Raw genomic sequence first — 26625 nt, 5'->3', positions numbered from 1 at the left:
TTTAATTAACACATTTTATGGCTCCCACTCTCTTATCTACAACTATTTAACGCTCAAAACTATTTTAAATCTAACAAACCAATGCACAGTATTGATTCCAAGATGTAAGGTAAGGGTTTAAAACAAAACAAAACAAAACAAAACAAAACAAAACACCCCCTCCAAATGATATGATAATTAGATGCAGAATAAGCCTTTGACAAAGTATCATACACACTTATGCTAAAAAGTCTAAAGTACATAGGTGTAAAAGGCTATTTTTAATATGAAAAAGAATATCTAAATCTAATAGCTTTATTATTTTCAATGCAGAAACATTAGAAGCTTTCTCAACAAATGCAAGAAGAAATGATTCCTCATTATTATTTATTCTAGAAACATTAACTAATAAGACAAAAGAAAAAGTCAAAGGCATACATATTTTTCTTCTTGGTTCTGCTTACTTCACTCTGCATTGGTTCCTGTAGATCTTTCCGTGCTTCTTTGTACTCATCACATCATTTCTTGTAGCATAATAATATTCCATGATATTTGAGTACCACAATTTGTTTATTCATTCCTCAATCTATTTCCAATTCTTTGATATCACATGAATGTTGCTACAGATATTTTGGTGTATAGGGGGACTTTCTTACAACACAGATATTGAATGCAAGGATTTATTTCTCATTCATATTTTTTTTCAATTATGATTTGTGTGCAATAAAATTTTAACTTATTGTAATTGAAGTTTTATTTTTTGTGATCTTCTCTATCCTTTGGTTAAGAAATTTTCCTCTAGCCATATTTGAGAAATATACCTTCTTTTGTTCTTCTGGTTAAAAAAAAACCGACCTTTTATATTGTTATAGGGAAATTAGCAGGAGCAAGAGCAATGCTGCAAGGCAGAAGCAGGAAGGTTCCAGAACTCTGGAGAAGTGACAGGGTTGTTGCTTCTTCTGAGAGAGACAGTTGAGCAGCCAGGAGGTTGAGTTTCTGTTTAGATATTCTCTATCCTGTGGCTTTCCTTGTGATCCAACCTGTTCCTGTGTATCCTGTGGACTGTCTGAGATATTCCTGCAGAGCTTCTTGAGACACCTAAGCCATCTGTCAGTGAGACCTTTCCTTTGAGCCCTGTTCCTGCTATCTTCAATTCTTTACAACTTTTATATATTAACCAAGGGGGGGGGTTTATTTAGTTAGTTGCAGAAATTAGAATTTTAGGTAGAAAAGTATTAAATAGTATAGATTATCAACTTGATTTTAGGGGGAAAGGTAAGTTTTTAGATAGTTCATCCTAATTCCCTTCCCTTCCTTCCTTTATCTTAAATAAACTATTATTTTAGTTATATATGTATATACATATGTATGCATATTATTTCAGTATAATATTTCAATATTTGTTACATCTATTTGGAGCTTATTTATGACATACAGTGTAAATGTAGATCAGTTACTTAATTTTTTACAAATGGCTTTTTTTACGTTATTGGTTCTCATCAAGAAAATTGTTGACCCTTTGTTATATTCATTTTAATATAGAACACTTCACAAATATGATTGTCATCCTTGTATAGGGGCCATGCTATTCGTTTCTGTATTGTTCCAGTTTTAGTATATGTGCATCCAAAATGAGCACTCCTGGTGGTTTGTTGAAAAAAAGGACTTTTGTTTTACATTGCCTCTGGGTCCTACATAGGTATCTGATTTACTTTTCTGTTTTAAAATCAGTTCTATGTAGTTTTGATGATTAGTATTTAATAATATAGTTTATAATGTGACAGAGGAAGACCTTTTAATTCCTGTCATCTTCCCATAATTGCCCTTGGGATTCTAAAACTTTTTGTTCCTTTAAATGATTTATAAAAATCTTGCTTATTTCTGTAACATAGCTCCTTAGATGTTTGGTTGATCTAGTACAACACCTGTAATTAATTTAGTTGGTATCCTTATTTTTATTATAGAATACAAACTACCCTATAGAATGTTAACTTCTTGTGGTCAAACATTATTTCACTTTTCTTTTGTATACTCAACATTTAGTATAATGCTTAGAATATAATTAGAATTTATTAAATCAATTCAATTCCATAAACATTTACTAAGAGCCTACTATGGGCCAGGAGTTGTGCTAAGTGCTAGAGATAAAAATAAGAAAAAGAAAAATAGTCCTTGCCTTCAAGGAGCTTACAGTCTAATGGGGAAGAGGAAGCTGTTGGGTGCCTTGGGGTCATCTTGCTCCATGGAGGTCAGACCAAGCAGAGCTGCAGATGCAAATAAAATATTGGTCCTTCCACCTATAAATAATTGCCATATATTCAGTTAAATGTTCCCGTACTTCTATAAAAAAATGTTTAGTTGTTCTTGGTAGATTAGGTCCCATATAATTCATGCATTTTGTAGTCTTCTGAATGGAATTTTACTTTCTATCACTTCCTGCTATTTTTTGTTATTTTTTAATAGAGATACTGATTTTTGTAGATTTTCAAAATATTTTCTTGCTTTACTAAAATAATTATTTTGATTTGTTTTCTAATTTTCTAGGGTTTTCTCAGTAAATTATCATCCTCTGCAAATAGGAATAATTTTGCCTCCCCCCTTTGCCAATTTTAATGTCTTTAATGTTTTTCTTTTTCTTTTTTTTTTTTTGAGATAGTTACTGTTTCTAGAGTTATGTCAAATAGTAGGTGGGAAGAAGAGACATCCTTTATTTATTCCCTGTACTTATTGGAAGTAGGCTAATCTTTTAGATGAGACTGTTTCCAGGCCTATAACGGAGGCATTTATAGCTTGGTAAGACCTACCAGAGTTTGCTGGCATAATCTTTGTAAATCTAATGGCACATTATTACCAATATGAAGGGTTGCCAAAAGACCTGAATGGAGAATGGGGGAGGGGAGGAAGGAGACAAGTATTTATTAAGTACCTACTATGTGCTAGGCACTATGCTAAATACTTTACAAATATCTCATTTCAACAGGATAATAGTGCTTTTTAAAAATTTATATATATATATGTGTGTGTACGTGTGTATATATATAGATGTATACTTAAGATATTTGTCCAAAGGAAACAATATTGGTAAAATAACTCCAACATTTTAGATCTGGGAAATAATTTTAAGAAACTGGCAAATTGGGGCAGCCAGGTGGTTTAGTGGATAGATTTAGGTGTAGAGATAGGAGGTTCTGGGTTCAAATGTGGCCTCGTATACTTCCTACCTGTGTGACCCTGGGCAAGTCACTTGATTCCAGTTGCCTAGACCTTCCTGCTCTTCTGTCTTAGAATTAATATTGATTTTTAAAAATGAGGTAAGGGTTTAAAAGAAATGAATGGCACCATTCTTTTTTTTTTAATTCAAAGATATTTTATTTTCCTAATTACCTTGGAACCTATATTTAGTATTGATTCTTAGACAGAAGGTAAAGATTAAAAAATAAAAAAACCTGAGAAGTTAATCATTATGCACATGATTTGGCAGGCTGTTTTTCAGGGAATTTGAATTTCAGCTGTGGTTGAACTTAAGGTTTAACAAAGAAGAAGTTAGAAGATAATAAAGAGCTTGAAAAAGATAGTTGAAAGTTATCCTAAATGTATTAATCAATAAAATTATTTTAAAAAATGACTTTATACTTTGTTAATACTTCAAAAAAGCTATAATATCATTAGTGCAAGCATTCTCTCCATTGAGGCAGCTTCTTCACACATTAGTAGGTGGTTTCTTGAAAACTGTCAGTTAAAAGGGTTCCATGAACAACAATTGTTGCTGCTGAATTGAGTTACCCTGATTCTTGGTTGATAGACTGTCATCAAGACTACACTCATAACCTTTCCAGCCTGGCAGTCCATAGCTTGAATCCTGCTTGGGTAACCTTCAAGAACGTGGAGGCCACTTCTATTCTGCTAGAAGGCACTAGAGCAGAATTTAAATGGAGATTGTAATTTGTAATCACTATTCATTCCAATTCCATCTGAACTGATATTGCACTGTTTAGTGTCTGAATGGTTTATTTAAAACAATTTATGCTTAACAGATTGCTTCCATCCTAGAAATAATTTGGTCTTAATTAACTGCAAAGAGATCTATATAAATGGGCACTTCTTTTTAAAATAAGAGATAAAATCTCACCTTGGGATAATCTATTTCTAATTTAAATTATATAGAATTTCCTTTTTACTTTTCCAGATAATTGGCATTGGGGAGAGTTTATCTGTTCCAGATGAATTCACCAAAGAGGACAAAGTCACTGGCCAGAGGTTTAGACAGGTGTTGACTGGAGCAATTGTACAACTCCTTGAGAATGCCTGAAGATCATAATGCAGGTGAGTTCATGGTTCACTGTTTGCTGCTTTACAAAGGAATCATTTCAGATTTATTTGCACTATTCCTGCCAGGAGAAACATGGAGAGTTCCAACTAGGTCTTCACAGAGGTCATGACAATTCATATTAATCATAAATGATCAGCAGAGCTAAGTCAAAGGCTATTTGAAATGAATCTTGAAGACAAGCTAGGTAAGGCATCAGCTTCTGTCCTCTTCCAGAGGAGTTATAACTGGGCTACATCTAATGATTTTGGCAATTTGTCTGATACCCTTCTGATCAATTGCTTTTTGCAGCTTGCTGAAAGAAAGGGTTTCATACACAGGGACTTTTTGCTATTCTACAGCAGTGTTCTGGGAGATTTTGTCCCTGCAATGACCAGGAGCTCTTCTTTGAGTAAGTCTGCTGCTTCATGCTGCCCTCTTGGCCCCAACTTTTCAGCTCTGGAACCATAATCAAATTAATACTACCATTGCTACTGAAAAAGTGTAGTAGCCTATTCCCTTGTAGTAGCCTAGTCCCTGATGTGACTATTTAAAAGTCTTTTAAACAAAATTTAATAATTTAATTATATAATATTATATACATATATGCTCTTCCTAACTGAGGGAGGCATTTCCAAACTGAGGTAGTTCTTCAATGCTTTCTGATATATCTCCCTATTCCAAAATGATTTGAGATAATATTTAGAGGAACCTTATACAGGAAAAATATCATAATATGTTACAATACAGTTTGGCATGACAATAGTCAATATATTTACTAAAATGACTCAAACTACTGGATACTTTCACTGACTACTCCTTTCAAGGATTGAAAGTACTTTCTTCTGGTAGTCAATGGCTTAAACTTGAATACAAAAGAAGACATTGTTCTTCATTAGGTCATGGAACTCATCACTTCTTAGAGTGGAAAAGCAGTGAGTGATTTTATCTAGTTGTAACTTAGTTTCCATTATTACAGGTCCATAATTATCACTTTAAATTTTTTTCTCAAGTTTCTCTGATACCTTGAAAGAGTTGGGGAGTGTCTCTTATTCACCATTACCCACCCCCTTGCTAATTGTACTCCCTGCCCCATTTTAAAGACCCAGTGACTAGCTAATTGTGTCTCCTCTCCATTTTAGAGACCCTGTGACTAGACTTATAGCTTAACTCAGTTCCTACATAGAATAAACCCATTGTGTAATTAGAATATTGTACCCCAGGACTCCATTTTCCAGCATCCCAGTTTTGTCCTCACTTTATGTCCTTATGTTTTGGAGATAAAGTTTCTGTAACCCCTCCCTCTCAGTCTCTCTCTTCTCCCGCTAATGTGGTTGGGAAAACTCTTTACTCAGGTTTTTCTTTTTTCTTTTTACTTCCTCTACTTTAAGTGATTGTTAATAAATCTTGTAAAATATAATACTTGGAGTTATTGGATATTAATCTAAATCTTACGCCATAAAATTTATGTCTAAAGCCATCACTGTCCAGTTTTCTGCTATGCAAGACCTGGGGTTCTTGTTCTCTTTCCTTCACAGGGTACATTCCTTTTATCTTTCTTCTAAGATATTTTTATTTTCAAATTACATGTAATAATAATTTTCGACATGTGTTTTCTGAAATTATAAGATCCAGGTTGTCATCCTCCTTCTTTCCCTCCCTTCTCTTAGAAATGATAAACAATTTGATCTGGATTATACATGTATTATCATGCAAAATATACTTCCATATTGATTATTGTTGTAAGAAAATATTCATATTAAACCAAAACCTTAGAATAAAACCATAAATAAACTAATGTGAAAAATAGTATGCTTTGATTTGCATTTGCAATGTGATTTTTCAAGCCAAAATACTATACCTTTCTTCCTTGTCATGACCGCAACTTTTATGTGTCATTTCACTCAAAATGTATAATTCTTAAGGTAGGTACTAATCTCATTTTTGTATTTGTATTCCCATCAGAGTGCCTGGCACATAATAGCGCTTAATAAATGCTTTTTCCATCCATCCATCCATCCATCCATCCATCCATCCATCCATCCATTAGTTCTTTCTGAGTTAGAACCTCTTAGATTGGCATGGGTTGTATGCCCTTCCTTATAGTCCTTGGAAGAGTGGATCCCTAAGCTGGATCCTGGGTGTAGGGATATCAGTAGTTACTGAGAAAAAATCAGGAAAAGGAACCTGGTTTTTTCAAGTGATGCATGCTGATAAGAATTGTTGCAAAAGTAGGGAGACAGTGTAATTCTGGGTTGCTGGGTTTCTCTTTGGTCCTCTAATCTCAATGACCAATTGCCTATTAGCCATTTCAAACTGAGTGTCCTATAGGCATCTCAAACTTAACCTGTCCAAAAGTGAACTTGTTTTAACTCCTCCCCTCTACCCCAAACCCACACCTCTTCTGATCTTTCTGGTAAGCATATTAGCATTCCTCCAATCACTTAGGTTTGAAACTTCAGTGTTATGCTCTAGTTTTCAGTCGTATTTATCTGAATGGGGAAGGAGTTACTAAGTCTTATTGCTTTTTTTCCCCCCAAAAAACATTTCTTGTATATGTTCCCTTCTCTCCACTCCTGCAATCCTCTTTATTCAGGCCCTCAGAGCCTCTTGCCTGAACTGCTCCTCAGTGGGTTTCTCTGCCTAAGATCTTCTTCCCACTCCAATCCATTACTCACAAAGCTTCTAGGGATGTCCTAAATCAAGGGTCTGTCTGTGCCACACTCATATCCAATAAATTCCAATGGCTCCCTATTATTTCTAGGATGAAAACTTTTCTGTCATTGAAGGTTCACAACTTGGACTGTTCCTATCTTTCTGGTTCTCCTACACTTTATTCTCTTTTGTGTATTTTATGGTCCAGTCATGTTGGTTTTCTTGATATTCCTCACAAATAATGCTCCTTATTTATAAGCCATGAGGCATCTAGGTGGCTCAGTGGATTTAGATCCGGGTCTAGAGACAGGAAATCCTGATTAAAATTTGGCTTCAGATACTTCCCAGCTGGGTGAGCCTGGTCAAGTTACTTAATCCCAATTGCCTAGCCTGTACCACTTTTTTGCCTTGGAACTACATAGTATTAGTTCCAAGACAGAAGGTAAAGGATTTTAAAAAACATCAATTATATGCTCCTGGTATCTACTATTCTAGGTATGTAGGTGGCTTAGCGGGTAAAGCACCAGGCTTAGAGATGAGAAGTCCCAAGTTCAAATCCAGCATCAGACATGTACTAAGTAGGTGACTTTGGACAAGTTATTTAACCCTATTCGCCTCAGTTTCCTTATCTGTAAAATGAACTGGAGAAGGAAATGGCAAACCACTCCAGTACCTTTGCTAAGAAAATCCTAAGTGGGGTCATAAAGAGTCAGTACTGAAAATGACTAAAAAGAATATTAAACATTTTTGTTTACATGTATTGAGGAAAGAATTTTAAAATATATAATTTCTGTCTCCAATAACAAAGTTTTTCCATAAGAAACCTTTTAATGGAAGGATTAGTGTATGAGCTGTCACACCTTAGGAGGAAAGGTCTGAATGCCATATAATAGGGAATTAAGTTTAGCTAAAGCAAGTTTTGCTTTATGACTCACTGCCACATTGATAGCTTCCAAGGTTATATGATTCATAGATAGATTATACTTTTATTGTATTTTTTCACAATTATATTATTTCAGTCATAAGGTCCCATTGATCCCTGCTGGGTTTTTAAACTTGTTAATTTCTTCCTAATAACTATTGTATTGAATTAAATAATGTTTATATTTAAATCCTTCTAATTTTATTTTTTTAACATATTTCCTGATGAAAGTTAAAAACCATAAAAATGTAAAGAATGTTGAATAGAAAAAGTGTTTTGTAAATATAAGTTCTTTCTAAACAATTACAAAAAAGTGTTATTTTTATTAATTACTAGTTTAATCTTTTCCTGTATTTCTAGGCTCAAACTTTACCATCATCAAAAATGAATCTCAAGAGTGACTTTGAGAATATGTTGAAGGAAGCAGGAACCTTTTCCCTTTTAGGAATGTAATTAAAATTGTATCTGAGACATAATTAAATTCAGTCCACATGAAAAGGTACTTACTATATTATTATTATTGCCTGTGGAATTTATTAACAAATAATGATTGCATTTTTTTAGTCCTTAGGTCTATTTTCACAAAAACAAAGAACATGGTTGTTAATATAAACAAAAACCGCTTTGTTTTTTCTCTATAGACATTTTTGTTAGTAATGGTCACAGATGGCTTCTGGAATAAACCCCTTATTAGTCAAGATTACAATGGCTCTTTTACTTTCCTTGAAGGTTTTTGAAGGCTACTGTGACTATGGTGGCCAGTCTGGTGATTCGAGGGTGCCTTCTACACCTGGATGCTCTCAGGCTTTAACACTTGTAAACCCAGTCCCAAAGCCTATTGGCATGGGATTTTTCTTTTCATTGATGGAAAACATCATCCTGTGCCTGTGTAAGGGGTTATTCTATCATTTGTTAAGATTCAGAAACTGAGAATTATCCAAACGACCTTGAAACATATAATCAGAACTCAAAAAGAGTATTTGAAAATCTGCATCTTTTGTTTTTTGACCAAAAAGTTGGCATTGTAAACACTGCCATATTAATGAATGCACAAACTTATTTTGGGTTGATCTTTGCTTTTTTTTTTTTCTTCTGGTGGATGATGACCTGTCAGCACAGGTCTTTTTTTTTTTTCACTTTAAACATTATTTTATTTGGTCATTTCCAAACATTATTCATTGGAAACAAAGATCATTTTCTTTTCCTCCCCGCCCCTTCCCACCACCTCTCCCATAGCCAACGCAGGATTCCACTGGTTATCACATGTGTTCTTGGTTCGAACCCATTTCCATGTTGTTGGTATTTGCATTAGAGTGTTCATTTAGAGTCTCTCCTCAGTCATATTCCCCCCTCCTCCCCCCCCACCCCCCCAGTCAAGCAGTTGCTTTTCCTCGGTGTAGCACAGGTCTTTTTAAAAAATAAAACTTTATACAAGAAATTCAGTGTATCCTTATTTATTTGTTTTGTAATGAAAGGAATAATAAATTTTGGGGGGGGACATTTGGGTAATTCTGTGGATAGAGAGCCAGGGCTTAAAATGGAAGGTCATGGTTTCAAATCTGAACTAAGATACTTCCTAGCAGTGACTCTGGGCAAGTCACTTAATCCTCATTGCCTGGTTCTTCTCTTTGTAAGTTTCAAAGTGTTTTGGCAGTGCCCCCCACTTCCAGGCACAGGATTGGTCTATATAAGGACCAATCTTGCCCTAAGAAGGAGGGCTCTCCCTCCCTCTCTCTCTCTCTCTATCTCTCCCTCTCTCTCTCTCTCTCTCTCTCTCTCTCTCTCTCTCTCTCTCTCTCTCTCTCTCTCTCTCTCTCTCTCTCTCTCTCTCTCTCTTTCTCTCTCTCTCTCCCTCTCTCTCTCTCTCTCTCTCTATCTCTCTCTCTTCTCTGTCTCTGTCTCTGTCTCTCTCTCTTCTCTCTCTCTGTCTCTGTCTCTGTCTCTCTCTCACTCTCTCTCTCTTTCTCTCTCTCTTATGAATCAGGATGGTGAATGGGGTTAGTAGAAGTGAAAGGGTTAGTTTGATTCTATGACAATAAGGGTTTAAAAGGTAAAAGTTTTAAAAAATACATTTTTGTCAATTTATTTTGGAGTCAGAATGGAAGTTACATTTTTATCAATGGTGGACATTTTTATTAAATGATCAAACTTTTAGAAATTTGATAAATATGTCCTAGTTTTTTAAAGAAAAGGTCTTTCCTCTAAATGTCAGTTAATATTTCCCAATAAGCATTAATGTTATAAAAAACACATGGCTTTCATAGATTTAAGTCTTTGAATTTTCTTGAAGTAAAAAATGCAATTATATTTTTAGTGGATCAAATTTGATAATTTATGTTTGCCTATTTGACTTAAGCTACTTGGAAAATCTAACTTTTGCTAACTTTGATATTGACTGTAATTACAGAGATTAGTCTAAGTGCCTACTCAGAAACCTTAAACTACTCCTCATTTCTTGTCTCATTATTTTTAAAAATATTCACTCTTTATCTTAGGCTGTCCATAGTGATAAAGTAAGATTCCTTTGCTTATTTTAACTCTAATCCAAAGAGAATTCAAATCACTTTTTCCAGGATCTATTCCTGAATGCTGAATTGGTTTTGAAAAGTCAACAAGTCAGGAAACATTTCTTAAGCACTTACCATGTGACAGGCTCTGTATTAAGTGCTATACAAAGGAAGGGAAAAAGTAGCCCTTGAGAACACAACACACAAACAAGTCTGTATACAACATAAATATATAAATTGGAAATGATCTTAGAGGGAAGGCATTGAAATTAGGAGGAATAAGGAAAGCCTTCTTGGGAACCAAAGGGAACCAGATGGTTTAAAAAAATTGAGTAATTTTTCTTGGCTCTAATGATAAAGAAACAAAAAGAGAATCTAAGAAACTCATAGTAGAGAATGAAGTTATGACCACTATGTAAAACGTAATGTACCTTGATTAGAAGTTGTTGGAAGTACTTCTTCAGTAGATATTTCAGGAGTAGTAAAATTCTATTAAACATCATGGCAAGGTGAGGCAAGATTTTGAAAAAAAATAATCTTTATCTTTTTCGAATTTTATCTATTCTAAGACAGAAGAGCAGTAAGGGTTAGGCAACTGGGGTTAAATGATTTGCCTAGGGTCACACAACTAAGAAGAGTCAGAAGCCAGATTTGAACCCAACAGCAGACCTGATGTTCTATCCATTGTGCTACCTAGCTGCCTCCAAGAATCATTTTAACATGGTTGTTCACTTGTTTTAGTTGTGTCCAACTCTTCATGACCCCATTTGGGGTTTTCTTATCAAAGATACTGGAATGGTTTCCTATTTCTGTCTCAAGTACAGATGAGGAAACTGAGGCAAACAGTATTAAGTGAGTTGCACAGGGTCACTCAGATAGTCTGAGGTCAGATTCAAACTCAGTAAGCTGACTCTTGTCTATTATACCACCTAGCTGCCTTTCGTAAGCATCATGGGGGATACAGATACAATACAAAAAGACAGTCCTTAGCCTCAGAGAGCTTACATGCTAATAAAAGGGAGCTAGAAAAGAGCAGAAGAGAGAGTGAGGTGCCCATGTGGAGATATTGATGCCAAAGCCTGGAAAATCCAAAGCAAAACTGGGAGGGGAATCATGGCTGACTTCTTCAAAATGAAAACTTTGGGAGTAACTCACCATTGGGAGCCAAGGGCTTGTATGGTGGAGGGATGTTCTAGGGGGATTATACCTCTGATGCTGAGGTAGCCATATGTCAGAATATGGAAAGTTAGAAGCAAAGCTGGATGGAGAATGAAAGAAATCCAGCCAGGATCCTTCTTCAAGATATAGATCAATGTAAGAATTTTAATTTTTTTTTGTTTTACAGGCTTTATTTGAGGTTGTAAATTGTTGTACTAAGAATCAGAAGCTAAGGGAAAATGGAAATTTAGGTGACTAAGACATTAGCATGCTGGGCATTGGGCATCTGCATGCCCAAGATTGTTCCCAGCAATGTATATCCATTTTGTGCCACTTGTAAGCTGATTATCTTGGCATTCATGACTTTCTATATTTTGGTTCTGCTTTACCTTTGGACCTTCCACAACTTAACCCAATTCTTGATCAAGTCTTTTCACTTCCCTATGAGAATTTTCCATTGGTTTTTGCTTCTTTTTTTTTTTTTACCTCAGACTGTTATTTTTATCTTGAATGCCCTGAATCCTCTTCCTAAACATCCTCGAAGGTCCCATTAAATCTTGAGTCTTCTAAGAAGCCCTTTTGAATCATTGTAGGCTCCTCTGTTTTCCCCACTACCCAATTTATCCTGGTACTTCCTGTCTATTCTGCTTATTTTGACAGTAACATGTTGTCTCCAACATTAGTAATATACTATCACCATTTTTTGTCATAACTATAAATCTTGCCTTTATAGTTACAACTTGAAAGGGAGGATTATTTTTGTTGTTCTGTCTCCCCCCTCCCCCCTTCCCCAGTCCTATCCAACTCTCCAGGACCCCCTTTGAGGTTTTATTGGCAAAGGTAATGGAGCAGTTTGCCATTTTCTTTTCTAGCTCATTTTACAGATGAGGAAACTAAGGCAAACAGGGCTAAGTGACTTGCCCAGGGTCACACAGTCAGTGTTTGAGGACAGCTTTGAACTCATAAAGATAAATCTTCCTGGTTTCTAGCCTGGTGCTTTATCCACTGTGCCACCTGGTTGCCTTATAGGATCATATGTACATATCACATGTACATGTATACGACACACACAATACGTACATGTTTGTACATACTAGAGTACATATACACATGTGTATTGTGTGTTTTATGTTTGTATGGGCATATATTCATGTACTCACATAGGCTGATGAGAAAGCATAAGCATGCTTAGCTGATACCATCCTCCATGTGGAAGCTGGAGAATCTACTTCTCTGTTCCATATCTTTCACCAAATCTTAAATATTTTTGGTATCTTGTTGGAGGAAAAACTTTAGGTCAGCACTTTGCTGCATTAAATCAAATGTTCTTCTGTAAGCACCAAACAATAGACTCAACCAACAGACTCTTGTACGCTCTAAATCTTCAAGTCATTCATGTGATAATAGCTATGTAGTCTATTGTGGAATATTATGTGTGGAAACCTGTCTGTCTCTTGTTAATACCCACATCAAGGATGCTCTGATGTGTGAACTCCTTGAAAGCAGAGACTGTATTACTTTTCTTTTTGTGTCTCCAGCTCTAAGCACAGTGCTTTACATGTAGTAAACAATAAAGACTTTTTCATGAATTCATTCATGAGGAAGTAGGCGGATAGGTTGTTGTTGATGTTTTTTTAGGGGGGGAAGAAAGGAAACCCAATGGAGTTCCTTTGAATAACGTCCTAATAAATCAAAGTTCCGAAATATACCTACTCTGCTAGGTTCATGTTGGTGAACCTATGGCACGCATGCTGGAGTGTGAGAGAGGGGACTGATCCCTTCCGTCTCTCCACCCCTCCTGAGGACATTTCTCCCAGCACCCACCCCTCTGCCCAGTAACCCAATGGGAGTGCTTCCTCTCTCCCTTGTCTAGGGCAAGGGGGCAGCTCACATGTGGCATGAGGGTTGCAGTTTGGGCACTTGAACTCTAAAAAGTTCACCATCACTGTGCTAGATGCATGGTACTTTTATTTTATTTTATTTTTTTGTGAATTATTATCTTTATTATTATTATTATCTCACTTAAGCTTCATAGCAATTTTGCAGGGAAAGTATTAGGATATTACTATTGCCACAGTTCAGACAGGGAAACTGAGGCAAAGTGGCTATTTACCAAGTTTGGAACTCTTTCTCTTCATCTCCCTTCCTAGTTTCTCTATTTTCCATTCCCAGTAAAAATCCAAATTTCTGCAAGAAGTCTTTCCTGATTCTCCTGTTGATTTCTCCAGTCTCTCTCTAGTTTGTACCTAATTGTTTGCATGTTATTCCTTTCTCTTGCCAAGATTGTGAGCTCCTCCTATAAGTTTCTTGAGAACAGGGACTGATTTTTGCATTTCTTAATATTCTCAGTTCTTAGTACACTTCAGGGCTCATAATGTTATTATTCAGTTGTTTCAGTCAGGCCTGGTTTTTTATGACCCTACTTGGAGTTTTCTCAGGAAAGATATCAGAGTGGTTGGCCATTTCCTTCTCCAGTTCATTTGACAGATGAGAAAATTGAGGCAAGTAGGGTCAAGTGACTTGCCCAGGGTCACACAGCTAATAAGTACCTGAGACTGGATTTAGTCTTAGCTCCTCTCTTTAAACCCAGCACTATCCATCTAGTCATACTGTCTCAAAAACAAGAATCCAAGTATGTCAGTTGAGCAAGGACAGTTTGCTTCTGTTATCATTTTTTCAAGCACTAAGAGTATTTTCCAAGCAGTAAACACCTTTTTCAAAATATGTGAAGAAGATTCTTGCTGAGATCAATTTTTAAAAACGTTTCCAGCTATTTAAATCTACTTATGTAAAGCACCCAGAGAATTACATTTGTGCTTTTTTAATGCTGTTTTGAGTCTCAAGTACAATAAAATACTTGCAAATCATGTACTTTCTACTTTTTGTTTTGCATCTGACTAGGTAAATTATAAATGGCAGAACCAATTGTGAAGTATGTAGAATCCAAATCCTATTCAGATTGAGCCCCATACCAAGTGGCATCACCAACTGAATTTTAAACTACCCAGTAAAATGATGGCATCGGGGATGCACAATGAGGGAACATTATTGTCAAAGGCTAGACAAGTAGCTGCCAGGATTTTTTCCCGTTTGAGCAGGAGAGGAGTTTGTCTTAAGAACACTGTTGAAAACCAAGAGCTTTTGTTCACTTATAGAAAAAGCTCTAAGCTTCTCAGGAAGGGCCACAAAGACTGGGCTTTTTTCAACTTCTTAATTTTTGGACTACTGAAGAGAGTCATAAGCTGATAGGATCATAGCTTCGGAACTAGAAGAGACCTTGGAGGCCATCTAATCCAACCTCCCATTTTATAGATGAAGAAATTGAGGCCCAAATAGGTTCAATGACTTACCTAGAATTACACAGAGAGTGTCTGCAGTTTTTCCAACTCTGAAGCTCCTCTCTGTGCCTCAGGCCAGGCTGGCTCTTTGCCTTCTACATAAGAGGTATTTTTGTGGTTTAGTCATATCGGACTTTCATGACCCCATTTGGGGTCTTCCTGGCAAAGTCACTGGAGCAATTTGCCATTTCCTTCTCCAGAACATTTTGATAGCTGAAGAACCAAGCCTGGCAATGATTTATATGACTCTCCCAGGCTCATACAACTGGTAAGTGTTAAAGACTGTATTTGAACTCATGAAGATGACTCTTCCTGACTCCAGGTTCTATTCACTGTGCCACCTAGTTGCCCAGTAAGAGGCATTTACTAAATGCTTATTGGATTGAATTCGAATACAAAGCCAAAATAAAACATAGTCCCTGTTCTCAAGAAACTTACAACCCAAACTAAACCACTTTTAAACCTGGGTAGGCTAGAAAAACATTCTGTGTTCTAAGGCATCTTCTGGGTAGTCAATTAATCAATAAGCCAATTAAGTCAATTAAAAGCACCTACTATGTACCAGGCAGCAGCTGGTGGTGAAGTAGATAGACAGCCCTGGTTCTAGAATCAGGAAGAGTCGAGCTCAACCCGAGCCTCAGACACTTAGTAGCTGTGTGACTCTGGGCAAGTTACTTCATCCTGTTTGCCTCAATTCTCTCTTTTGTACAAGGAGCTAGACAAGGAAATGGCAAGCCGCTCCAGCAACCTTGCCAGGGAAACCCCAAATGGGCTCCTGAAGAATCAGACACAACTGAAAAGGACTAAACAACAGCATGTACCAGGCTTAGTGCTAAGTGTCAGGGATGCAAAGAAAGAAAAAATATTCTCTGCTCTCAAGGAGTGCTGAGTCTACTGAAGAAGACAGCAGGAAAACATCTATGCTAACAAGCTACGGATAGGATGATGAGATTATTGACAGAGTGAGGACACTCCTATTAAGGAGGAAAGGCTTCTTGATGAAGAGATTTTATCTGGGACTTAAAGGAAACCAGGGAAGCAAGGAGGGGGAGATGAGGAGGGAAAGCAATAAGGGCCCCAATGTCCTTGAATTTCAGAGTAAGACAGAAGGGGGTGAGGTATGACAAGACTAGAAAGGAGAGGGGAGGGGAGGAGAAGAGTAGGGGAAGGGAAGGGGAGGAATGGAAGGAGAGGGCGGGGGGGAAGGGAGGAAGGAAGAGGGGACTGGGGAGGGGAGAGAAGGGAAAGAGAGGAGGGGAGAGGAGGAAACTGGAGATAGGAGAGGAAAGATGGCATGGTACTTTAAAATAAAGTAGCAGGTTTCAAAATCTATACCTCCAGTTATGGCTATATACTTGGAATTTTCTCTCTTCCTTTCTAGTATTTATGTGCATTTGAATACCTTTCTTTACACAGTATAAACTCTTGCTTGCTACTGACCTGACCACCATGATGGTGTAGAAATAGAGGGTCTATTCTGGGTCCTTCTCTCTCTCTCTCTCTCTCTCTCTCTCTCTCTGTCTCTCTCTCTCTGTCTCTCTCTCTCTGTCTCTCTCTCTCTGTCTCTCTCTCTCTGTCTCTCTCTCTCTCTGTCTCTCTCTCTCTCTGTCTCTCTCTCTCTCTCTCTCTCTCTCTCTCTCTCTCTCTCTCTCTATATATATATATATATAACATATCCTTTTGGAGGTACATTTCTTTTTCAATGGGAATTGTGGATCTATTTCTTTCTAGATCTTTGGTTGGAATCACTGCACAGACCTTGGTCTACTCCTTTTGTAGTAAGCATCCCTATGAGACAGCAGACAGATAACAAACATCCCTTACTTCTGCTTAACCTCCTTCCATTACCTCATTTCTGGCCATTTAGTTCGTTGTCAAAAGGGTACATAAAGCCCAGAACACATTTCCTTTAGGAGGCTGTCTCGCACCTGCATTCTCCTCCCAGGTATAAAGATTAAAATTTAGGGGAGACTGAGGCAGGTAGAAATTTCTCTGCAAGGGGTATTATATTTTATGAGGTTTATTGAAGATTAAGGATTAAAGAAAATACAGGATAAGAAACACGTGCTTAGGCCAGAGTGGCCTAGACAAGATAATCTCACATCATGGAAGAGCCACCTCTGCTCCAAAATGGAAGTCCAAAAAGAGACCACAAAAGCCTTTGCAATCAGGTTAAATCCCTTCTTGATCTTGGCCCACCTCCGAATTCCCCTGAGATTACAAAGCATTTTGGGGAAGTAGAGCAAGGGCTTGTGGGGATTGAAGTCCAGAGTTCGAGTCTATTTTTTACACAGGAAAATTCAACATGAATTCCAAATTAATAAATTTCTTTTTTTATTTCTAAGCTAATTTTTGGAGTCTTGCATTCTTGTAAAGGGTACCTGTCCTGAACCTGGGGTTCACCTCAAGTTCCCACACTTTGGAAAAACCTGGAAAGTCTTACATGAACTGATGCAAAGTGAAGTAAGCAGAACCAGGAGAAAATTGTATACAGTAAAAGAAATATCATCTGATGAACCATTGTAAATGACTTAACAATTTTTAGCAATACAGTAACTCAAGACATTCCCAAAGACTCATGATGAAAAATACCATCTAGCCACTGAGAAAGAACCTATTGAGTCAGGTCTAGAATTGGGAGGATCTGGGTTCAAATCTAGCTTTAGATACTTCCTAGCTGTGTGACCCTGAACAAGTCACATAACCCCATTTGACTATTCCTTGCTGCTCTTTTGTCTTAGAATTAATAGTAAGACAGAAGGTAAGGGCTTTTTTAAAAAAAGGATAGAATTGATGGAGTCCAAGTACAGACCTAAAAATACCATCTTTTCACTTCATTCTTTTGGTTTTGTTTTTGCTCAAGATCTCTTCTACAAAATGACTAATATAGGAAAATGTTTTATATGATTGTACATGTAAAATCCACATCAGATTGCTTATTGTTGGGGGGGGTGCAAGGGCAGGAGGGAGAGAATTTGGAACTCAAAATTTTAAAAAATGAATGTTAAAAATTGTTTTTGCATGTAATTGAGAAAAAAATATATATTAGAAAACAACAATAATTATTCTGGGAGGTAGGTGCTATTATTATAACTTCCCTGGAGACTATATCTTTATTTATAATTATTTGTTAAATAATAAAAAGTGGTCCAGAGCAAGGAAAGACCTCTAATCATGTGTGGCAGGCAGTTCCACCCACACCTTCCAACAAAACCCCACCCCTTCACCCTTCCTCTAGATACTTCAACTGATGCTCTTAGTGACTTCCCTTTCCCAGGCCAGTCCAATTAGAGGATTCTGACCTCACCCTGGACAAGGGGTGGTCTTCTGGACGGAGTCACCAGATATTTAGAATGGCAGTAAAGTATTATACCACTGTGTTCAGAATGGCGAACAAATATAAAACAATGTGGATGCACCCACGATCAAAACAGTGGCATCTCATTGACTACATCATTGTACGCTGGCGAGACATCTAGGATGTACAGATCACCAGAGCCATGAGAGGAGCTGAATGTTGGACATTCCACCAATTGGTTAGAGCGACTCTTCAAATGCGTATTGCGCCTCGCCATCCAAAACGCGCCCAGACAGTTTGCGCATTTTACAACATGACTCTTCTTAGAGATCCATCTTATTTGCAAACATTCCAGTCCTTCCTGGATGTCAAGCTGTCTGCCAAGGGACCACTCACTGGAAGCTCAACCGAGAAATGGAACCAGTTCAGAGAAGCAGTGAAGGAAACATCAAAGGCAGTCCTAGGCCCCAAACAACGCAACCACCAGGACTTGTTTGACGAGAACAACACTGCTATTGAAGACCTATTGAGCAAAAAGAACAAAGCCTTTATGGAGTGGCAAAATAACCCAAACTCTGCTCCTAAAAAGGACAGATTCAAGTCTCTCCAAGCCACGGCACAGTGTGTTATCAGGAAGATGCAAGACTGATGGTGGGAAAAAAAGGCAGAAGAAATCCAGCACTTTGCTGATACAAAAAACTACAAACAAGTTTTTAGTGCCCTCAAGACTGTCTATGGGCCATTAAAACCCACCACCACTCCCTTGCTATCCTCTGATGGTGACACTCTCATAAAAGATAAAAAAAGGCATCAGCAATAGGTGAAAAGAACTCTTTGGTCAGCTTCTCAACCGACCCTCTTCAGTCGACCAAAGTGCCCTTGACCAGATCCCCCAAAACTGCACCATTGAACAACTTGATGTCCCTCCTTCAATAGAGGAAGTCCAAAAAGCCATTAAATAAATGAGTGCAGGCAAGGCACCTGGTAAAGACGGGATCCCAACCAAGGTGTACAATGGAAAGGCGCTTCAGGCATTCCACATAGTGCTGACCAGCATATGGGAAGAGGAAGACATGCCCCCAGAACTCAGAGATGCCTCCATCGTAGCCCTATACGAGAACAAAGGCGCACGGGCAGCCTGTGACAACTACAGAGGCATCTCACTATTCTCCACTGCTGGAAAGATCCTCACCCATGTTATACTCAACAGACTCCTGTCATCTGTTTCAGAGCAGAACCTGCCTGAATCACAATGTGGCTTCCGACCAGATCGCAGCACCATCGACATGGTCTTCACGGTGAGGCAAATGCAGGAAAAATGCCTTGAGCAGAACCTGAGTCTCTACATTGTCTTCATAGACCTGACAAAGGCATTCAACACAGTGAACAGGGACGCATTGTGGGTGATCCTCAGCAAGCTCAGCAAGCTCGGTTGCCCAGCAAAATTCGTCAAACTGATCCAGCTCTTTCATGTCGACATGACAGGGGAAGTCCTATCTGGTGGAGAGACTTCTGATCGCTTCAACATCTCCAATGGTGTGAAACAAGGCTGTGTCCTCGCTCCGGTACTATTCAACCTATACTTCACCCAAGTATTACGACATGCTGTGATGGATCTAGACCTGGGCGTCTACATCAAATACCGACTGGATGGCTCACTATTCGACCTTCGCTGCCTGACTGCAAAAACAAAGACAACAGAGAGACTCATCCTGGAAGCTCTCTTCGCAGATGACTGTGCTCTCATGGCCCACCAAGAAAATCAACTCCAAACCATTGTGGACAGGTTCTCCACCGCAACAAAACTGTTTGGCCTGACTATCAGCCTCAGCAAAACAGAGGTGCTGTTCCAACCTGCACCAGGGAGGCCAACGAACCAGCCGTGCATTACAATCGACGGCATGCAGCTTTCTAACGTCAACACTTTCAAGTACCTGGGCAGCACCATCACCAACGACGGGTCCCTAGACCATGAGATCAATGCCAGGATCCAAAAGGCCAGCCAGGCACTTGGGCGGCTGCGCTGCAAAGTCCTCCAACACAGAGGTGTAAGCACTGCGACGAAGCTCAAAGTGTACAACGCAGTGGTCCTCAGCTCGCTCCTGTACGGTTGTGAGACATGGACACTGTACCGGAAGCACATGAAGCAGCTGGAGCAATTCCACCAACGCTCCCTCCCGTCAATCATGAGGATCCGATGGCAGGACCGAATCACCAATCAGGAAGTCCTCGACAGAGCCAACTCCACCAGCATCGAAGTCCTGGTCCTCCAAACCCAGCTACGATGGTCTGGACATGTCATCCGCATGGACCCACAGCGAATACCAAGACAGGTATTCTATGGTGAACTGTCAGCTGGACTCAGGAAACAAGGCCGACCAATGAAAAGATTCAAGGATCAGCTAAAGTCCAACTTGAAGTGGGCTGGCATTACACCAAAGCAACTAGAACTCGCTGCCTCTGACAGAAGCAGCTGGCGAACCCACATTCACCATGCCGCCACCACCTTTGAAGATGAGCATCGTCGACGTCTTGCCACTGTGCGTGAACGCCGACACCAGACCACACCACACCTCCTGTAACAATTGGCATCCCATGCCCATGTGCCACAAACTGTGCGCCTCAGCCTTTGGACTCCAAAGCCACATGAGGGTACATCAATAGAGGATAATGCACAAAGACCATAGTCGTTCTGGGTCACCAGAGAGACTACCACTACTACTATCTTTCCTTTACCCCACTATCTGAAGTAGCTTGTTTACAGATAAACAACAGACTTTAATTGCATTCTTATTCAACCTGAGGGTGAGGTAAGAACCTTCAAGCTTAATAGTAAGCCTTTCTCCCAGTTTAAAAAATCAAAAGTTTGCCTTGGGGTGCGGAAGAAAGGGGTATAGACTAGTGTTAAATTTTCACCAGAAGTTAAGTGACTTTTCTAAGGTCACACTGCTAGTAAGGGTCTGAGGCTTTATTTAAACTTGGGTCTTCGGGAATCTGAATCCAGCATTCTATGCAATGGCTCCCCTTGCTGCTTTATTTGCACTTTGTTTCACCCAGTGCCAAGCACAATGCTCTTTGTTGTATTTCCATTATACCAAGTTGCCTCCATAAATCTCCATAAATATGCAGTTTGGAAGCACTCAACTCACATTGATAGAATTTGTTGTGTAGAAGGATTACAGTGATTTGGACCCCTAGTTATATACAGAGCTCCTCTGGAAACCAATGGCACTTCATTAATCGGGGAATAGATACTATTAATTTATTAGTTTTTTATTACTATTAATTTAACAGAATTAAACATATTAGTAAACAAATTAATGTGGGTTAGCCATTTAAAAACTGTTAAATTGGACAAGACAGATCAGAAACAGAACTAGGGACAAGAAAGTTCCCAACATTTATTGCTGAATGATCTTGCAAGAAGAAGAAGAAAGTATGGTAGGTCAGAAAATAGATTTTTTTCCCTCTGCTAGTCCACTGGATCCCAGTGCTGCCTCTAGAAACTTTGCCATAGAACTTTCTATAATAAATGTGATTTTATGCCTTAATTTTGTATCACTAGGATGGGAAACAAAATGGTCCCACTTCATTCTAAATTTAGTGCTAGATCAAGAGTCCCATATATTTATTTTAGACATTTTTGAAACATCTCTCTCTTCTTTGGTGTTTCTTCATTTGGTACCTTACTTTTGTTGTTATTGCTTAATTGTGTCCGATTGTTCATTATTCCCATTGGGGTTTTCTTTTTTAAAACATTTATTTAATTAATTATTTTAGAATATTTTTCCATGGTTACATGATTCATATTCTTTCCCTCCCCTCCTTTCTCCTCCCTCCCAGAGTCAATGAACAATTCCACTGGGTTATACGTGTGTCATTGTTCAAAACTCACTTCCATATTATTACTATTACTATTACTATTACACAAGAGTGATCATTTAAAGTCAGCATCCCCAATCCTATCCCATTGAGAGTTTTCTTGGCAAAGATACTTGAGTGGTTTGCTATTTCCTTCTCCAGTGCATTTTTCAGAGGAAGAAACTGAGTCAAACAGGGTCAAATGATTTGCCCAGGGTCACACAGCCAGTAAGTGTCGTAGGTCAGATTTGAACTCAGGAAGATAAGTCTTTCTGACTTCAGGTCCAGTGCTCTATCCATTGAGCAACACAACTGCCAGTTACCTTAACTTGTTGAAGTTAGTGTAGAAATTAGATTATTTTACTTCAAGCATGCTTATATTCATGATGGTTATGTATTAATTTTCTTTTAAGGTATACAAAATGATTTTGTGGTTTCTGTAATTTTTTTTTAGCATTGTCAGAATTTGCTTTAATATATTACATAATGAGGAAAATTGGGTTATATTTGCCAGGCAAAGCCAAGATGTTGTTTTTTTCTTGCCCTATTTATAACTAACTCCACCTCTCCAAATTCTACTGAAAGCGATGGCAAAGTAGACATCAGAAGTTGGTCAATAAAATGCAATTCCATTTCAGCTGCTGAACTATGAGTTTTGTATTAATTTGCAATATAATATGGTTATGATATGATTCTGGTCTGGGTAAATCTGATCAATTGAGTTTCATTAATCTAGGTTATATAGAACAGATTGACTTTAAATTCAACTCGAAGACACACAGGTATATATGTATAATTGTGCCTGGAGGATGTTGAAGTATGAAGGATCCATGACTTTTTACAAGGCTTACATTCTGAACATATCCTAACATAGAGGACCCATCCCCTTGACTAGAAAGCCAAAGTATCCTAACAAGTATCATACCTTATGCAGGTATAGACCTAGGTGTTTTTGAGATGAGTTTATTCCCATTTATTTTATAAATAAATTTATATTTATATATATATATAAATTTATATTTTATTTTATAAATAAAAATTATTTATATTTATTGTTGCATTATAAAATGTAGTTTAAAAATAATTACTCCTTAGTTGAATCTGACCTTATATTACTTTAAAAAAAGGAACAGAAAAATTATGGCAAATATTTTCTGAATAAATAGTGAATTGAATTATGGCATTATTATTATTATTGCATGTGCCATTGGTCTATCCATCCTGTGGCTATTTGGTTTGGGAATTCTTTGAGAACTGTTGTGGTTCAGTCTCTGACTCTGTGACCACATTTGAGGTTTTCTTGGCAAAGATACTGAAGTGGTTTGTCACTTCCTTCTCTAGCTCATCTTTCAATGAGGGTTGGAAACTGAGGCAAAGAGAGTTAAGTGATTTGTCCAGCGTCACACAGTAAGTGTCTGAGACTTTTGAACTCAGGAAGATGAGTCTTCCAGACTCCAAGTTCTGTACTCTATCCACTGTGCTGCCACCTCGCTGCCTTCCTAGAGAATTACTTGACAGTAATGAAAATTTTAGACCCCAATTCAGGTATGATCAGCTCAGTCTTAGAGATAGGCAAAGGTGCTTCTTTTAGATACTTGAGCAGTGGCAGCTGTTTAGTGCATAGTACTGATTGGATCAAGATCTAATTCTATCCCCAATGGGTTAACTAGTTACATTTTGACCACTTTTCATTATTAATATGGATAGGCCATCTTGAAAGCAAGTATTCCTGGTTTCAAGGAAAATTTCACGATAGAATGTGACCAAATCAGCACAGACCCATCGCCTCGACTAGAAAGCCAAAATTTGCTGTCATTTTATTTGAAGGATAACCCATTATTCTTTTTTTAATTGAAAATGCTTATTTATTTAATTAATTAAAATATTTTTCTATGTTTACATGATTCATGTTCTTTCCCTCCCCTTTTCTTCCCTCCCTTCCCATAGCCAATGAGCAATTCCACTGGGATAACCCATTATTCTTATTGGTTTATAAAACATTGTATTTCATAGAATTTAAAAATATTCCCCATTTTCAGGGTGTGCTTTTTTTCCTCTTTTGCTTTTGTCTCCTTTATTCTGGTTTCATTAATTCTGTAAAAGTGTTATCAACATTGGGCTGCTAGGTGGCACAGTGGATAATATGTTGGGTCTGGAGCCAAGAAGACTCACTTTCCTGAGTTCAAGTCTGGTCATTTACTAGCTGTGTGACTCTGGGCAAGACACTTAACATCATTTGCCTCAGTGCCCTCATCTGTAAAATGGGCTGGAGAAGGAAATGGCAAACCACTCCAGTAATTTCGTCAAGAAATACGACATGACAGAAAACATGACTGAACTCCCTAGTGTTGGGCCACTTTTAGTCTTCTATCTTTATAATTGGAAAAATTTTGTCTTTAGACATGGTGCTTATAAACCCTAACATCTGTCTTTATTGTTGTACTGAGGTAAAATATGCATATTGATTAAAGAAGTCATTGAAATGTATAATTTCTACTTGTAAGTTATATATTTATCCCAAGATATAAGTGCACAGTTAAAACCCCTTCAATAAAATATAGAAAAAAAACCAAACTGAGAGCTATCAGTGATGTTTATCTTTTATTTTTTTTACATTAATTTTATTTCTAAACTAAATATTTCAAAGAAATTTCTGGAATATCTGATTTGAAAAGGAAATTGAGATTTTGTTGGTTCAGGACTAATAATGAGGATACCTTGTCTGTGATACTCTGTGACTTTTAATTGCATGTAGATAGAAGATCCTGGCCAATTTTAATGCTAGGACAATCAATGCATATGGAGATGTGTAAAGAAAACCCCTTCCTCCCAGGATCATGAGGTCCAAGCCAGCCCATTAGTGACCTGGACTCGTAACTCCTAGTTCTGGGTCACTAATGGGCTGGCTCAGATAAGCAGAAAGTTCATGATCCTGGGAGGACAGAGAGGAGTGAAGTTTACAGTAGTTTGGGTCAAAAAACATCTGGACTTTATTGATTTAATTTTGCACTTTACAGGCAGACCATACAAAATTGTTTTTTTTCCTCTTTGAAGATTAGTGATTGTATTTTGTATAAGTTGTAGTTTTAAGGAATAGTTTAGTATGTAGTCTTATTACCTTTTCTTTTCTTACCTTTTCTCTTAGTATCAGTTTTAAGGCAGAAGAGCAGCAAGAGCTAGGCAATTGCGATTAAATGACTTGCTCAGGGTCATATAGCTAAAACGTATCTGAGGCCAAATTTGAACCCATGATATCCCATCTCTCACCCTGACTCTCTTTCTATTGAGCCACCCAGCTGCTCTCCAGTATATATTATTTTTTAAAAAAATATTTTTATCATCATGCAATATCATCCATATTGGTCATTGTTTGTAAGAGCACACTCATATGTAATGAAACAAATCATAAATACATCTATATGAAAGATGATTCCAACAGTTCTTTCTCTGGAGGCAGATAGCATTCCTTGCTGTCAGGATTGTCCCAGATCCTTGTACTCCTGAGAGTAGCCAAATTTTCACAGATGATCATCATCCAATATTGCTGTTACTGAGTACAATGTTCTCCCAGTTCTGTTTATTTCACTGCATGAGTTGCTGCATATCTTTCCAGCTTTTTTCTGTTGGCTCATTATTTCTTAGAGCACCCAGTGTGCATTCTTTGAAGAGATTGGATTAAAAACTAACTCAAAAGAGTGTGGCTTGCTGTGGCAAGGTATACAGGACTGAAAAAAAAGTACTGTAGAGTTAGTTTATCATGATCAAACTCCTAAACTTTTATAATGGTTAATGCATACTTACTACTCCATTCTCTGGCAGCTGATGAAGAATTTTTGGTTGCGGTGTCATTCAAAGGACTCTGTAAACCCTGAGATCTTAGTACTCCTGGCATGTGGTATTTGTGGCTACCCTTTCTTTGGCTCTAGTGAAAGCTCGGCGTGTAGGCTGAAGGTAAGTTTTGGTGGCGAGTGACCCTTTCAGGTCTTATTCTTTCCCTGTAACCTTCTGGTATTGATTGTATCATACAAGTATCTTTTCTCTCATCCCAACCATGGCCTCCCTGACAATTATGTCAAGTTTAAGGGACACTTTAGGTCAGAATTCATTCAAAATCATCACTCAGTAATCATTTGTTTAACATACCAATCAAATATATTAGTTCAAAGCAAAAGACATTTTAATTAAACAACATGATAAAATTCAAAAACAAAACAAAACAAGGCATGTAGGGGTATATTTTCTCATAGATTCCCATATCGCCGATGGGGAGGAACATATGAAGCCAAGGAACACAAGTGGGAGAAGTCAATTGCATAGGGAATATACATAGCGAGGGAAACTTACACTCCTAGGGCTGGATACCGCCTAACTTGTTCCTCCCCGCACCAAGTCATTAATGTTATTGGTTGGTCCGGAGAGATCAGTTTGGTTGGATTCCCTGCAGGGCTATTCCCTCTGCTGTATTGCCACCTGCTGGTCATCTGTTTTGTTGTCATCTGTTGGTCTTCACTGGTCAGTTTTCTTCAGGTCCTCTCCTGCTTCCTTCTGCCATCTTCTGGTTCTCCACGGAGTGGCAGTTGCTATGTGGCTTCTCCACAACA

At 37.9% G+C, this 26625-nt stretch overlaps 1 long non-coding RNA gene and 1 other non-coding gene across 3 annotated transcripts; one reads left to right on the top strand and one right to left on the bottom strand.

Moving 5' to 3' along the window:
• The first annotated feature begins 950 nt into the window (after positions 1 to 950).
• Positions 951 to 8373, top strand: LOC103091924 (uncharacterized). Of its 2 annotated transcripts, none has more exons than XR_008915951.1 (3): positions 951 to 1088; positions 4166 to 4302; positions 8223 to 8373. It is a non-coding gene; the product is annotated as an uncharacterized LOC103091924 (long non-coding RNA). The 2 variants fall into 2 exon arrangements; XR_008915952.1 differs by having other exon boundaries at positions 4166 to 4697.
• LOC130457681 (U6 spliceosomal RNA) lies at positions 1512 to 1618 on the bottom strand. Its single transcript, XR_008916973.1, has one exon. It is a non-coding gene; the product is annotated as a U6 spliceosomal RNA (small nuclear RNA).
• Positions 8374 to 26625: the final 18252 nt, after the last annotated feature.

The sequence above is a fragment of the Monodelphis domestica genome, chromosome 2 (assembly GCF_027887165.1).
Source record: "Monodelphis domestica isolate mMonDom1 chromosome 2, mMonDom1.pri, whole genome shotgun sequence".
Lineage (NCBI taxonomy): Eukaryota > Metazoa > Chordata > Mammalia > Didelphimorphia > Didelphidae > Monodelphis > Monodelphis domestica.
Note: the sequence above shows the minus strand (reverse complement) of the source record. Positions and strands in the feature narration are given on the sequence as shown.